Here is a 17695-nt window from a genome sequence, read left to right on the forward strand (position 1 = left end):
CACATATGTTTCCTTGCCATAGATCACATTCTTGGATTTCTGGTGGAGACCATTTCTTGGTCAAAAATCCGTAGGTGTTAGCCTTCGGTATTATTGAAAATGGTCGTTCATGGCTATTTTTGACAAAAATGGAGGTTGTGTGTCCATTTATCATCAACCAGAGGCTCGTACACCTCACCCCACATATGTTTCCTTGCCATAGATCACATTCTTGGATTTCTGGTGGAGACCATTTCTTGCTCAAAAATCCGTACGTGTTAGCCTTCGGTATTATTGAAAATGGTCGTTCATGGCTATTTTCGACAAAAATGGGGGTTGTGTGGCCATTGATCATCGACCAGAGGCTCGTACACCTCACCCCACATATGTTTCCTTGCCATAGATCACATTCTTGAATTTCTGGTGGAGACCATTTCTTGCTGAAAAATCCGAATGTGTTAGCCTTCGGTATTATTGAAAATGGTCGTTCATGGCTATTTTCGACAAAAATGGGGGTTGTGTGGCCATTGATCTTCTACCAGAGGCTCATACACCTTACTGCACATATGTTTCCTTGCCATAGATCACATTCTTGGATTTATGGTGGAGACCATTTCTTGGTCAAAAATCCGTAGGTGTTTGCCTTCGGTGTCATTGAAAATGGTCGTTCATGGCTATTTTCGACAAAAATGGGGGTTGTGTGGCCATTGATCATCGACCAGAGGCTTGTACACCTCACCCCACATTTGTTTCCTTGTCATAGATCACATTCTTGGAATTCTTGTGGAGACCATTTATTGGTCAAAAATCCGTAGGTGTTAGCCTTCGGTATTATTGAAAATGGTCATTCATGGCTATTTTTGACAAAAATGGGGGTTGTGTGTCCATTTATCATCGACCAGAAGCTTGTACACCTCACCCCACATATGTTTCCTTGCCATAGATCACATTCTTGGATCTCTGGTGGAGACCATTTCTTGCTCAAAAATCCATACGTGTTATCCTTCGGTATTATTGAAAATGGTCGTTCATGGCTATTTTCGACAAAAATGGGGGTTGTGTGGCCATTGATCATCGACCAGAGGCTCGTACACCTCACCCCACATATTTTTCCTGCCATAGATCACATTCTGGAATTTCTGGTGGAGACCATTTCTTGCTGAAAAATCCAAATGTGTTAGTCTTCGGTATTATTGAAAATGGTCGTTCATGGCTATTTTCGACAAAAATGGGGGTTGTGTGGCCATTGATCTTCTACTAGAGGCTCATACACCTCACTGCACATATGTTTCCTTGCAATAGATCACATTCTTGGATTTATGGTGGAGACTATTTCTTGGTCAAAAATCCGTAGGTGTTAGCCTTCAGTGTCATTGAAAATGGTCATTCATGGTTATTTCGACAAAAATGGGGGTTGTGTCGCCATTGATCATCGACCAGATGCTCGTACACCTCACCCGACATATGTTTCCTTGCCATAGATCACATTCTTGGATTTCTGGTGGAGTCCATTTCTTGGTCAAAAATCCATATGTGTTAGCCTTCGGTTTTATTGAAAATGGTTGTTCATGGCTATTTTTGACAAAAATGGGGGTTGTGTGGCCATTTATCATCGACCAGAGGCTCGTACACCTCACCCCACATATGCTTCCTTGCCATAGATCACATTCTTGGATTTCTGGTGGAGACCATTTCTTGGTCAAAAATCCGTAGTTGTTAGCCTTCGGTATGATTGAAAATGGTCGTTCATGGCTATATTTGACAAAAATGGGGGTTGTGTGTCCATTCATCATCGACCAGAGGCTCGTACACCTCACCCCACATATGTTTCCTTGCCATAGATCACATTCTTGGATTTCTTGTGGAGACCATTTCTTTGTCAAAAATCCGTACGTGTTAGCCTTTGGTATTATTGAAAATGGTCGTTCATGGCTATTTTCGACAACAATGGGGGTTGTGTGGCCATTGATCATCGACCAAAGGCTCGTACACCTCACCCCACATATGTTTCCTTGCCATAGATCACATTCTTGAATTTCTGGTGGAGACCATTTCTTGCTGAAAAATCCGAATGTGTTAGCCTTCGGTATTATTGAAAATGGTCGTTCATGGCTATTTTCGACAAAAATGGGGGTTGTGTGGCCATTGATCTTCTACCAGAGGCTCATACACCTTACTGCACATATGTTTCCTTGCCTTAGATCACATTGTTCGATTTATGGTGGAAACCATTTTTTGTCAAAAATCTGTAGGTGTTAGCCTTCAGTGTCATTGAAAATGGTCGTTCATGTCTATTTTCGACAAAAATGTGGGTTGTGTGGCCATTGATCATCAACCAGAGGCTCGTACACCTCACCCCACATATGTTTCCTTGACATAGATCACATTCTTGGATTTCTGGTGGAGTCCATTTCTTGGTCAAAAATCCATAGGTGTTAGCCTTCAGTTTTATTGAAAATGGTCGTTCATGGCTATTTTCGACAAAAATGGGGGTTGTGTGGCCATTTATCATCAACCAGAGGCTCATACACCTCACCCCACATATGTTTCCTTGCCATAGATCACATTCTTGGATTTCTGGTGGACACCATTTCTTGGTCAAAAATCCGTAGGTGTTAGCCTTCGTTATTATTGAAAATGGTCGTTCATGGCTATTTTCGACAAAAATGGGGGTTGTGTGGCCGTTGATCATCGACCAGAGGCTCGTACACCTCACCCCACATATGTTTCCTTGCCATAGATCACATTCTTGGATTTCTGGCGGAGACCATTTCTTGGTCAAAAATCCGTAGGTGTTAGCCTTCGGTATTTTTGAAAATGGTCGTTCATGGCTATTTTTGACAAAAATGGGGGTTGTGTGCCCATTGATCATCGACCAGAGGCTCGTACACCTCACCCCACATATGTTTCCTTGCCACGGATTATATTCTTAAATTTTGGTGGAGACCATTTCTTGCTCAAAAATCCGAATGTGTTAGCCTTCGGTATTATTGAAAATGTTCGTCATGGCTAATTTCGTCAAAAATGGGGGTTGTGTGGCCATTGATCTTCTACTAGAGGCACATACACCTCACTACACATATGTTTCCTTGCCACAGATCACATTCCTGGATTTATGGTGGAGACCATTTCTTGGTCAAAAATCCGTAGGTGTTTGCCTTTAGTGTCTTTGAAAATGGTCGTTCATGGCTATTTTCGAGAAAAATGGGGGGTCGTGTGGCCATTGATCATCGACCAGAGACACGTACACCTAACCCCACATATGTTTCCTTGCCATAGATTACATTCTTGGATTTCTATTGGAGACCATTTCTTGGTCAAAAATCCATAGGTGTTAGCCTTCACTATTATTGAAAATGGTCGTTCATGGCTATTTTCGACAAAAATGGGGGTTGTGTGGCCATTTATCATCGACCAGAGGCTCGAACACCTCACCCCACATATGTTTCCTTGCCATAGATCACATTCTTGGATTTCTGGTGGAGACCATTTCTTGGTCAAAAATCCGTAGGTGTTAGCCTTCGGTATTATTGAAAATGGTCGTTCATGGCTATTTTCGACAAAAATGGGGGTTGTGTGGCCATTGATCATCGACCAGAGGCTCGTACACCTCACCCCACATAGTTTCCTTGCCATAGATCACATTCATGGATTTCTGGTGGAGTCCATTTCTTTGTCAAAAATCCGTAGGTGTTAGCCTTCGGTATTTTTGAAAATGGTCGTTCATGGCTATTTTTGACAAAAATGGGGGTTGTGTGGCCATTGATCATCGACCAGAGGCTCGTACACCTCACCCCACATATGTTTCCTTGCCATAGATCATATTCTTGAATTTCTGGTGGAGACCATTTCTTGCTCAAAAATCCGAATGTGTTAGCCTTCGGTATTATTGAAAATGGTCGTTCATGGCTATTTTCGACAAAAATGGGGGTTGTGTGGCCATTGATCTTATACCAGAGGCTCATACACCTCACTGCACATATGTTTCCTTGCCATAGATCACATTCTTGGATTTATGGTGGAGACCGATTCTTGGTCAAAAATCAGTAGGTGTTTGCCTTCAGTGTCATTGAAAATGGTCGTTCATGGCTATTTTCGACAAAAATGGGGGTTATGTGGCCATTGATCATTGACTAGAGTCTCGTACACCTCACCCCACATATGTTTCCTTGCCATAGATCACATTCTTGGATTTCTGGTGGAGACCATTTCTTGCTGAAAAATCCGAATGTGTTAGCCTTCGGTATTATTGAAAATGGTCGTTCATGGCTATTTTTGACAAAAATGGGGGTTGTGTGTCCATTTATCATCGACCAGAGGCTGGTACACCTCACCCCACATATGTTTCCTTGCCATAGATCACATTTTCAAATTTCTGGTGGAGACCATTTCTTGGTCAAAAATTTGTACGTGTTAGCCTTCGGCATTATTGAAAATGGTTGTTCATGGCTATTTTTGACAAAAATGGGGGTTGTGTGGCCTTTGACCATCGACCAGAGGCTCGTACACCTCACCCCACATATGTTTCCTTGACATAGATCACATTATTGAATTTCTGGTGGAGACCATTTCTTGCTGAAAAATCCGAATGTGTTAGCCTTCGGTATTATTGAAAATGGTCGTTCATGGCTATTTTCGACAAAAATGGGGGTTGTGTGGCCATTGATCTTCTACCAGAGGCTCATACACCTCACTGCATATATGTTTCCTTGCCATATATCAGATTCTTGGATTTATGGTGGAGACCATTTCTTGGTCAAAAATCCGTAGGTGTTAGCCTTCAGTGTCATTGAAAATGGTCGTTCATGGCTATTTTCGACAAAAATGGGGGTTGTGTGGCCATTGATCATCGACTAGAGGCTTGTACACCTCACCCCACATGTGTTTCCTTGCCATATATCACATTTTTGGATTTCTGGTGGAGCCCATTTTTGGTCAAAAATCCTCAAGTATTAGCCTTCAGTATTATTGAAAATGGTCGTTCATGGCTATTTTCGACAAAAATGGGGGTTGTGTGGCCATTTATCATCGACCAGAGGCTTGTACAGTTCACCCCACATATGTTTCCTTACCATAGATTACATTCTTGGATTTCCGGTGGAGACCATTTCTTTGTCAAAAATTCGTAGGTGTTGGCCTCGGTATTATTGAAAATGGTCGTTCATGGCTATTTTCGACAAAAATGGAGGTTGTGTGGCCATTGATCATCGACCAGAGGCTCGTACACCTCACCCCACATAGTTTCCTTGCCATAGATCACATTCTTGGATTTCTGGTGGATAACATTTCTTGGATAGAATTTCGTAGGTGTTAGCCTTCGCTATTTTTGACAAAAATGGGGTTTGTGTGGCCATTGATCATCGACCAGAGGCTCGTACACCTCACCCCACATATGTTTCCTTGCCATAGATCATATTCTTCAATTTCTGGTGGAGACATTTCTTGCTCAAAAATCTGAATGTGTTAGCCTTCGATATTATTGAAAATGGTCGTTCATGGCTATTTTCGACAAAAATGGGGGTTGTGTGGCCATTGATCTTCTACCAGAGGCTCATACACCTCACTGCACATATGCTTCCTTGCCATAGATCACATTCTTGGATTTATGGTGAAGACCTTTTCTTGGTCAAAAATTCGTAGGTGTTTCATGGCTATTTTCGACAAAAATGGGGGTTGTGTGGCCATTGATCTTCGACCAGAGGCTCGTACACCTCACCCCACATATGTTTCCTTGTCATAGATCACATTCTTGGAATTCTGGTGGAGACCATTTCTTGGTCAAAAATCCGATGGTGTTAGCCTTCGGTATTATTGAAAATGGTCGTTCATGGCTATTTTTGACAAAAATGGGGGTTGTGTGTCCATTTATCATCCACCAGAGGCTCGTACACCTCACCCCACATATGTTTCTTTGCCATAGATCACATTCTTGGATTTCTGGTGGAGACCATTTCTTGGTCAAAAATCCGTACGTGTTAGCCTTCGGTATTATTGAAAATGGTCGTTCATGGCTATTTTCGACAAAAATGGGGGTTGTGTGGCCATTGATCATCGACTAGAGGCTCGTACAACTCACCCCACATATGTTTCCTTGCCATAGATCACATTCTTGAATTTCTGGTGGAGACCATTTCTTTCTCAAAAATCCAAATGTGTTAGCCTTTGGTATTATTGAAAATGGTCGTTCATGGCTATTTTCGACAAAAATGGGGGTTGTGTGGCCATTGATCTTCTACCAGAGGCTCATACACCTCACTGTACATGTGTTTCCTTGCCATAGATCACATTCTTAGGTTTATGGTGGAGACCATTTCTTGGTCAAAAATCCGTGGGTGTTAGCCTTCAGTGTCATTGAAAATGGTCGTTCATGGCTATTTTCGACAAAAATGGGGTCTGTGTGGCCATTGATCATCGACTAGAGGCTCATACACCTCACCCCACATATGTTTCCTTGCCATACATCACATTCTTGGATTTCTGGTGGAGTCCATTTCTTGGTCAAAAACCCATAGGTGTTAGCCTTCGGTATAATTGAAAATGGTTGTTCATGGCTATTTTCGACAAAAATGGGGGTTGTGTGGCCATTTATCATCGTGCGAAGGCTCGTACACCTCACCCCACATATGTTTCCTTGCCATAGATCACATTCTTGGATTTCTGGTGGAGACCATTTCTTGGTCAAAAATTGGTAGGTGTTAGCCTTCTATATTATTGAAAATGGTCGTTCATGGCTATTTTCGACAAAAATGGGGGTTGTGTGGCCATTGATCATCGACCAGAGGCTCGTACATCTCACCCCACATAGTTTCCTTGCCATAGATCACATTCTTGGATTTCCGGTGGAGACCATTTCTTGGTCAAAAATCCGTATGTGTTAGCCTTCGGTATTTTTGAAAATGGTCGTTCATGCTATTTTTGATAAAAATGGGGGTTGTGTGGCCATTGATCATCGACCAGAGGCTCGTACACCTCACCCCACATATGTTTCGTTGCCATAGATCACATTCTTGGATTTCTGGTGGAGACCATTTCTTGGTCAAAAATCTGTAGGTGTTAGCCTTCGGTATTTTTGAAAATGGTCGTTCATGGCTATTTTTGACAAAAATGGGGGTTGTGTGGCCATTGATCATCGACTAGAGGCTCGTACACCTCACCCAAAATATGTTTCCTTGCCATAGATCATATTCTTGAATTTTTGGTGCAGACCATTTCTTGCTCAAAAATCTGAATGTGTTAGCCTTCCGTATTATTGAAAATGGTCGTTCATGGCTATTTTCGACAAAATGGGGGTTGTGTGTCCATTGATCTTCTACCGGAGGCTCATACACCTCACTGCACATATGCTTCCTTGCCATAGATCACACTCTTGGATTTATGGTGAAGACCATTTCTTGGTCAAAAATCCGTAGGTGTTAGCCTTCGGTATTATTGAAAATGGTCGTTCATGGCTATTTTCAACAAAAATGGTGGTTGTGTGGCCATTGATCATCGACCAGAGGCTCGTACACCTCACCCCACATATGTTTCCTTGCCATAGATCCCATTCTTGAATTTCTGGTGGAAACCATTTCTTGCTCAAAAATCCGAATGTGCTAGCCTTCGGTATTATTGAAAATGGTCGTTCATGGCTATTTTCGACAAAAATGGGGTTGTGTGGCCATTGATCTTCTACCAGAGGCTCATACACCTCACTGCACATATGTTTCCTTGCCATAGATCACATTCTTGGGTTTATGGTGGAGACCATTTCTTGGTCAAAAATCCGTGGGTGTTAGCCTTCAGTGTCATTGAAAATGGTCATTCATGGCTATTTTCGACAAAAATGGGGTTTGTGTGGCCATTGATCATCGACCAGAGGCTCGTACACCTCACTCCACATATGTTTCCTTCCATATATCACATTCTTGGATTTCTAGTGGAGTCCATTTCTTGGTCAAAAATCCATAGGTGTTAGCCTTCGGTATTATTGAAAATGGTCGTTCATGGTTATTTTCGACAAAAATGGGGGTTGTGTGGCCATTTATCATCGAGCAGAGGCTCGTACACCTCACCCCACATATGTTTTATTGTCATAGATCACATTCTTGGATTTCTGGTGGAGACCATTTCTTGGTCAAAAATCCGTAGGTGTTAGCCTTCGGTATTTTTGAAAATGGTCGTTCATGGCTATTTTTGACAAAAATGGGGGTTGTGTGGCCATTGATCATCGACTAGAGGCTCGTACACCTCACCCCACTTATGTTTCCTTGCCATAGTTCATATTCTTGAATTTCCGGTGGAGACCATTTCTTGCTCAAAAATCCGAATGTGTTAGCCTTCGGTATAATGGTCGTTCATGGCTATTTTCGACAAAATGGGGGTTGTGTGGCCATTGATCTTCTACCAGAGACTCATACACCTCACTACACATATGTTTCCTTGCCATAGATCACATTCTTGGATTTATGGTGAAGACCATTTCTTGGTCAAAAATCTGTAGGTGTGAACCCTTCAGTGTCATTGAAAAAGGTCATTCATGGCTATTTTCGACAAAAATGGGGGTTGTGTGGCCATTGATCTTCTAGCAGAGGCTCATACACCTCACTGCACATATGTTTCCTTGCCATAGATCACATTCTTGGATTTATGGAGGAGACCATTTCTTGATAAAAATTCATAGGTGTTAGCCTTCAGTGTCATTGAAAATGGTCGTTCATGGCTATTTTCGACAAAAATGGGGGTTGTGTGGCCATTGATCATCAACCAGAGGCTCATACACCTCACCCCACATATGTTTCCTTGCTATTGATCACATTATTGGATTTCTGATGGAGTCCATTTCTTGGTCAAAAATCCATAGGTGTTAGCCTTCGGTATTATTGAAAATGGTCGTTCATGGCTATTTTCGACAAAATTGGGGGTTGTGTGGCCATTTATCATCGAGCGAAGGCTCGTACACCTCACCCCACATATGTTTCCTTTCCATAGATCACATTCTTGGATTTCTGGTGGAGACCTTTTCTTGGTCAAAAATTGGTAGGTGTTAGCCTTCTGTATTATTGAAAATGGTCGTTCATGGCTATTTTCGACAAAAATGGGGGTTGTGTGGCCATTGATCATCGACCAGAGGCTCGTACATCTCACCCCACATAGTTTCCTTGCCATAGATCACATTCAAGGATTTCCGGTGGAGACCATTTCTTGGTCAAAAATCCGTATGTGTTAGCCTTCGGTATTTTTGAAAATGGTCGTTCATGGCTATTTTTGATAAAAATGGGGGTTGTGTGGCTATTGATCATCGACCAGAGGCTCGTACACCTCACCCCACATATGTTTCCTTGCCATAGATCATATTCTTGAATTTCTGGTGGAGACCATTTCATGCTCAAAAATCTGAATGTGCTAGCCTTTGGTATTATTGAAAATGGTCGTTCATGGCTATTTTCGACAAAAATGGGGGTTGTGTGGCCATTGATCATCGACCAGAAGCTTGTACACCTCACCCCAGATAGTTTCCTTGCCATAGATCACATTCTTGGATTTCTGGTGGAGACCATTTCTTGGTCAAAAATCTGTAGGTGTTAGCCTTCGGTATTTTTGAAAATGGTCGTTCATGGCAATTTTTGACAAAAATGGGGGTTGTGTGGCCATTGATCATCGACTAGAGGCTCGTACACCTCACCCAAAATATGTTTCCTTTCCATAGATCATATTCTTGAATTTCTGGTGGAGACCATTTCTTGCTCAAAAATCTGAATGTGTTAGCCTTCCGTATTATTGAAAATGGTCGTTCATGGCTATTTTCGACAAAATGGGGGTTGTGTGGCCATTGATCTTCTACCAGAGGCTCATACACCTCACTGCACATATGCTTCCTTGCCATAGATCACATTCTTGGATTTATGGTGAAGACCATTTCTTGGTCAAAAATCTGGAGGTGTTAGCCTTTAGTGTCATTGAAAATGGTCGTTCATGGCTATTTTCAACAAAAATGGGGGTTGTGTGGCCATTGATCATCGACCAGAGGCTCGTACACCTCACCCCACATATGTTTCCTTGCCATAGATCACATTCTTGAATTTCTGGTGGAAACCATTTCTTGCTCAAAAATCCGAATATGTTAGCCTTCGGTATTATTGAAAATGGTCGTTCATGGCTATTTTCGACAAAAATGGGGTTATGTGGCCATTGATCTTCTACCAGAGGCTCATACACCTCAATGCACATATGTTTCCTTGCCATAGATCACATTCTTGTGTTTATGGTGCAGACCATTTCTTGGTCAAAAATTAGTGGGTGTTAGCCTTCAGTGTCATTGAAAATGGTCGTTCATGGCTATTTTCGACCAAAATGGGGTTTGTGTGGCCATTGATCATCGACCATAGGCTCGTACACCTCACCCCACATATGTTTCCTTGCCATAGATCACATTCTTGAAATTATAGTGGAGACCATTTCTTGCTTAAAAATCCGAATGTGTTAGCCTTCGGTATTATTGAAAATGGTCGTTCATGGCTATTTTCGACAAAAATGGGGTTGTGTGGCCATTGATCTTCTACCAGAGGCTCATACACCTCACTGCACATATGTTTCCTTGCCATAGATCACATTCTTGGGTTTGTGGTGGAGACCATTTCTTGGTCAAAAATCTATGGGTGTTAGCCTTCAGTGTCATTGAAAATGGTCATTCATGGCTATTTTCGACAAAAATGGGGTTTGTGTAGCCATTGATCATCGACCAGAGGCTCGTACACCTCACCCCACATATGTTTCCTTGCCATAGATCACATTCTTTGATTTCTGGTGGAGTCCATTTCTTGGTCAAAAATCCATAGGTGTTAGCCTTCGGTATTATTGAAAATGGTCGTTCATGGTTATTTTCGACAAAAATGGGGGTTGTGTGGCCATTTATCATCAAGCAGAGGCTCATACACCTCACCCCACATATGTTTCCTTTTCATAGATCACATTCTTGGATTTCTGGTGGTGACCATTTCTTGGTCAAAAATTCGTAGGTGTTAGCCTTCGGTATTATTGAAAATGGTCGTTCATGGCTATTTTTGACAAAAATGGGGGTTGTGTGGCCATTGATCATCGGCCAGAGGCTCGTACACCTCACCCCACATAGTTTCCTTGCCATAGATCACATTCTTGGATTTCTGGTGGAGACCATTTCTTGGTCAAAAATCCGGATGTGTTAGCCTTTGCTATTTTTGAAATGGTCGTTCATGGCTATTTTTGATAAAAATGGGGGTTGTGTGGCCATTGATCATCGACCAGAGGCTCGTACACCTCACACCACATATGTTTCTTTGCCATATATCATACTCTTGAATTTCTGGTGGAGACCATTTCTTGCTCAAAAATCTGAATGTGTTAGCCTTCGGTATTATTGAAAATGGTCGTTCATGGCTACTTTCGACAAAAATGGGGGTTGTGTGGCCATTGTTCATCGACGAGAGGCTTGTACACCTCACCCCACATAGTTTCCTTGCCATAGATCACATTCTTGGATTTCTGGTGGAGACCATTTCTTGGTCAAAAATCCGTATGTGTTAGCCTTCGATATTTTTGAAAATGGTCGTTCATGGCTAATTTTGACAAAAATGGGGGTTGTGTGGCCATTGATCATCGACCAGAGGCTCGTACACCTCACCCCACATATGTTTCCTTGCCATAGTTCATATTCTTGAATTTCTGGTGGAGACCATTTCTTGCTCAAAAATCCGAATGTGTTAGCCTTCGGTATAATGGTCGTTCATGGCTATTTTCGACAAAATGGGGGTTGTGTGGCCATTGATCTTCTACCAGAGGCTCATACACCTCACTACACATATGTTTCCTTGCCATAGATCACATTCTTGGATTTATGGTGAAGACCATTTCTTGGTCAAAAATATGTAGGTGTTAAGCCTTCAATGTCATTGAAAAAGGTCGTTCATGGCTATTTTCGACAAAAATGGGGGTTGTGTGGTCATTGATCTTCTACCAGAAGCTCATACACCTCACTGCACATATGTTTCCTTGCCATAGATCACATTCTTGGATTTATGGAGGAGACCATTTCTTGATCAAAAATTCATAGGTATTAGCCTTCAGTGTCATTGAAAACGGTCGTTCATGGCTATTTTCGACAAAAATGGGGGTTGTGTGGCCATTGATCATCAACCAGAGGCTCATACACCTCACCCCACATATGTTTCCTTGCCATTGATCACATTCTTGGATTTCTGGTGGAGTCCATTTCTTGGTCAAAAATCCATAGGTGTTAGCCTTCAATATTATTGAAAATGGTCAATCATGGCTATTTTCGACAAAAATGGGGGTTGTGTGGCCATTTATCATCGACCTGAGGCTCGTACACCTCACCGCACATATGTTTCCTTGCCATAGATCACATTCTTGGATTTCTGGTGGAGACCATTTCTTGGTCAAAAATCCGTAGGTGTTAGCCTTCGGTGTTATTGAAAATGTTCCTTCATGGCTATTTTTGACAAAAATGGGGGTTGTGTGTCCATTTATCATCGACCAGAGGCTCATACACCTCACCCCATATATGTTTCCTTGCCATAGATCACATTCTTGAATTTCTTGTGGAGACCATTTCTTGCTCAAAAATCCGAATGTGTTAGCCTTCGGTATTATTGAAAATGGTCGTTCATGACTATTTTCGACAAAAATGGGGGTTGTATGGCCATTGATCTTCTACCAGAGTGTCACACCCGGTTTTAGAAGGCAAACCGAATGCGAACCATGTACGTGCCAGGATCAGCAATTCACGTACACAGCAGTTACATAACATGGACATCATCACACAGTGCTCAAATAGTATTAAAAAGGGGAATAATAGTCGATTACATCATATGTCTGAGACATCCACATAGTCTTTACAATAATCAAAGTGCGAAAATGAAACGTAGATAAACACGGCCTTCACAGGCAGCTGACTCGGGGTTGCCGCTAACCCACGCCTAGAACTCGTCGTAGTCTTGGAACTCCTGGAAGTCTCCTTCCATGGCTTCATCTTCTCCTGAGCAGTGGTTGCAATGCGGACAACCTGGGGAAGGGGGGGGTTTGGTGTGTAGAGCAAGGGTGAGTACACATCAACATACTCAGCAAGTATCCTGTTTGACTGTAGTGGACTAGCTTTATGTGGGGGTAAGTCAAGCAGTTGCTTTTAGTTGGTCAGATTATTATTACTAGTAGAGAAAGCCAAGTTTTAGAGTTAACCCACGTTATTAACCCAAATGTACTCCTTTCCAAACGGAAAGAGTACCACTTACCATTACCAGAGTCAATACCAAGAACCATCAACCTCGTTGCCACCAGTAATCCGAACATCTCTGAACGAGTACCACTAATCACTGGAGCTCCCTTGGCCGCTCATAACCACGAGCACGACTGATATATCAGTTTTCATACACTCTGCAGAGGTTGTGCACTTTACCCACAAGCCGTGATTCCCTTTCTGCCCGGAGATCATGACTCCCCATTGATCACTACCAAGGTGACCCAACAGGGCATCACTACGTAGCCTTTACAAAGATTCCCCGGGGCTGTAGCCACCCGTTAGGTTTCCTAAATGCACCGCACTCCTCCCCAAGGGGCGAACCCAAACTTGGTAGAGCGAGCCGCATACACCGAGCCCCATTGACGGCACGACGGCTAAGCGAACTACACCCCGGTTCCTCTAATTATTCAGCTAAGGGCACCCCATTCCACCCTCATGGTTGTACTGTTTTCCCGGGCGGTCATCCAACAAACAGGTCCTTACGGAGAGGCACTCGTGAAAAATCTCGAGCCCCCTTGAATACCACAAGTATAACATCATAATAAAGGAGGGGAAAACAGCGTATCATTGATAAATCTCATCATGTTCATTGATTAGAGTTGAGCAATAGCATAAAGCTAAACAATAATAATCCAACCCAAATAGGTAAACAAAGACATGGATAACAAAAGCTAGTCAATCCTTAGGTATAAATGTGAAATGCGGGAGGTGAATTAAAGAATGTATAGGACAGAGATAGGTCAAGGGACACTTGCCTCCACCAACCGACTGCTGCTTAGGGGCTTCTCCTACGAGTTCTTCGGGTTCCTCAACCAGATTGTTCTCTATACGAGTTCAAACATGCATTCACATCTCAAATCAGAAAGTAAACAGTACATCATACAAAGAGATGAATCTAATAGTCATACACTCGACATATGGCTAGCACTTACGAACCTTTTAAGTAGTAAGAAAATCATAACCATTACTACAATTGACAACTCGCTATGTTCATGTTAGGTGAAAGAATAAACTTAACCACTTCATTTCATGTAGTTATACTAACTGATATTTAATATAGGTGTAAAGATAGTTATTATCTAAGCATAATTAACCCACGCCTAGTTATTGTCGCTTCTTAATACAGTTCAATGGGTACTAGCACTTTTAAATGGTGAGGAGCATCGTCGCGCGACAATTCGCACACAAAAGGTAAATGACTAAGCGTGACGTTTAAGCGTTGCACGGGCGAGCGAGCGAATGAGCAAGTAGCTAGCCGCGCGCTACGCCGTGCTGGGGCTCTTGCCGTGAACCGCGCTGCGCGCTACGGGCAGCCATGCCGGGCCGAACTGCGTGGACGGACGAACAGGCCGCGCGAGCGAGCGAACGAGGCCGCGGACCGCTGCTGCGCACGCGAGCGAGTTGCTGCTGCGAACACGTCACGGACGAGCTGCCACGCGCCGCGCAGGCCGCCATGAGCAAGCCGTGCGGGCTGCCGCAGGCGAGCTGGGACGCCAGGGGGCGTTCCATGCCGCGACGTCGCGGGCGAGCCACGCGAGCAGACCACGCGGGCGCTGCCGCGAGCAAGCCACGCGGATGAGCCGCATGAGCAGTCCGCCGAGCCGGACGGGGCTGCGCACCGCGCCGAAGCCACGGCCGCGCGCCAGCAGCCAGGACGGGCCTACGCACCCGAGCCGCGCGCCGCGCGAAGGGCGCCTGCGCCGGGGGTCGCGCTGGACGCCATGGTCGAGCTCCGGCCGCCATGGCCGAGCCGCGCTGAGGTCGCGGGCGGACGGGCCGGGAAGGGCGGACGGACGCGCGCTACCGCGCCATGGCCGGGGTTGGGCTGCGTGGGCGTGTCGCGCAGGGAGGGAGAGAGCCGGGACGGGCGCGGGGAAAGAGGGAGGGAGAGGGCTCACCGCGGTGGAGCGAGGCCGGTGGCTTCGAAGGGCGGCGATGGCGTCTGGGAGGGGTGGGAGAGAGAAATCGTGCGAGATGAAGGAGGGAGGCAGTTTTTGGGGCGCCTGGCGAGCGGGCCCCACTCGGCAGAGCGGCGGTGGCCTAACCACTCGCGTAGGGCGCGGCGAGGGGATCGACTGGGGCGGCTGGGCCGCGAGGGCGTGGCTGGCTGGGCCGTCGAGGGGGGGAAGCAGGTCGTGGCTAGGAAACAGCGGCTGGGCCGCGAGGCCTGGCCGGCCCACGACGAGAGGGAGGGGAGGGGGAGAAGAAGGCTAAGCTGGGCCGCTGCGCAGGGGAATTGGCCCAAGAGAGAGGGGAAGGGTTTTCTATTTATTTTTCCTATTTTAGCCATAATTCATCACTAAAATGCATGATTCACAAACCCTCTCAATCAAACAGCAAAAAATGCAAGATCCGGCATGATGCAACAACCAAATAAAATACTTCTAGGTTTTATTACTATTATACGACTTGGAGTTTTGGAAATAGGTAGGGTTTTAGCGAAAAGGAATGGGGAAAGAGAGGTAACGCCCGAATTTAGCAAGCGATAGAGAAAGAAAAAAATTCAACTCGAAATTCGGGGCATTACAAACCTATCCCCCTTAAAAGAATCTCGCCCTCGAGATTCAGGGTTGGCTAGCAAAGAGCTCAGGGTACTTGGCCATCAGATCATCTTCACGCTCCCAGGTTGCTTCTTCCTCCGAATGATGATTCCATCTGACTTTGCACATTCTGATGGTCTTCCTTCGGGTGACTCTGTCTGTAGTCTCAAGGATTTGCGTTGGCTTTTCAATGTAGGTCAGGTCCTCCTGGACTTCAAGACCCTCGACTGGCAACTGCTCTTCTGGCACACAGAGACACTTCTTCAACTGAGACACATGAAAGACATCATGCACAGCAGACAAATTCTCTTGCAGACTGAGCTGATAGGCCACTTCACGCCTTGCGAGAATCTAATACGGACCAATGTAGCGGGGTGCTAGCTTGCCTTTAACTCCGAATCTTCTGACTCCTCTGATCGGTGAAACTTTCAAATAGACGAAGTCACCGACTTCGAAACTCAGATCTCTTCTTCTTGTGTCTGCATAGCTTCGCTGCCTTGATTGCGCTATCTTCAGATTCTCTCGGACCATCTTGATGTTCTCTTCAGCTTCAAGCAGAATGTCTGGTCCAAACACTTGCTTTTCTCCAGGCTGATCCCATTGCAACGGAGTTCTACAACTCCTTCCATAGAGCGCCTGAAATGGTGACATCTTTAAGCTGGCCTGGTAACTGTTGTTATAGGAGAACTCTGCATAAGGCAACCTCTTGTTCCATCCGGACTGATCTTGCAACGTACAGGCTCTCAACATGTCTTCAAGGATTTGATTGGTTCTTTCGGTCTGACCATCTGTCTGCGGATGATAAGCTAAACTGAAATTCAGAAGTGTACCCAAAGCTTCATGCAACTACTGCCAGAAATGAGAGGTGAATTGTGTTCCTCTATCTGACACTATCTTCTTTGGCACACCATAAAGACAAACGATCCGAGACATGTACAATTCTGCCAATACTGCACTGCTGTAGTTGGTCTTGACAGGTATAAAGTGGGCTGACTTGGTCAAGCGGTCCACCACTACCCAAATGGAATCGTAGCCGGCCCGAGTGCAAGGCAATCCGACTATGAAGTCCATACCGATTTCATCCCATTTCCACTGAGGAATTTGCAACGGTTGCAACAATCCAGCTGGTCTCTGGTGCTCTACCTTGATCCGCCGACAACTATCACACATAGCCACATGCTCTGCAATTTCCCTCTTCATTCTGTACCACCAGAATTTCTTCTTCAGATCCTGATACATCTTCTCACTACTAGGGTGAATCGAATAGGCTGTATCATGAGCTTCCTTGAGGATCAATTCCCGAATAGATTTGACATTGGGAACACACAAGCGGTTTTTGAACCATATCACACCTTCTATGTCTTCTCGAAAATCTTTGCCTCTACCATCTAGAATCAGTCGCTGGATCTCATTGATCTTCTCATCATTCTTCTGCGCTTCTTTGATTTCTCGCTCCAGGGTAGGTTCCAACTCAATTGTGACTCCTCGCGTGTTGTTCAGAAATCCGAGACTCAACCTGTCAAACTCTTTGACCAACTCATAAGGCATCGGACGAGCGACCATCAGATTGACTTGACTCTTTCTGCTCAAAGCATCTGCCACTACGTTCGCTTTGCCTGGATGGTAATGAATCTCCAACTCATAGTCTTTGATCAACTCTAACCATCTTCGTTGCCTCATATTCAGCTCTGACTAGTTGTAGTGCAAAGTGACCCCCTTTACCCCAACTTTTTTCACTTAGCATAATGATTACTAAATCCTGCATAATCATAGCATACATATTCTTATTCATTACATTCGATAGATTGCAACCTCGTTGACGGAGAGTACGTCCTCGTGCCGGAGCAAGGAGTTGCTCAGGAGGTAGCCCCGGATCCAGCACCAGAGCCTGCCATCGAGGATCTGC

The sequence above is a fragment of the Zea mays genome, chromosome 5 (genome assembly GCF_902167145.1).
Source record: "Zea mays cultivar B73 chromosome 5, Zm-B73-REFERENCE-NAM-5.0, whole genome shotgun sequence".
In the NCBI taxonomy this organism is placed as follows: domain Eukaryota; kingdom Viridiplantae; phylum Streptophyta; class Magnoliopsida; order Poales; family Poaceae; genus Zea; species Zea mays.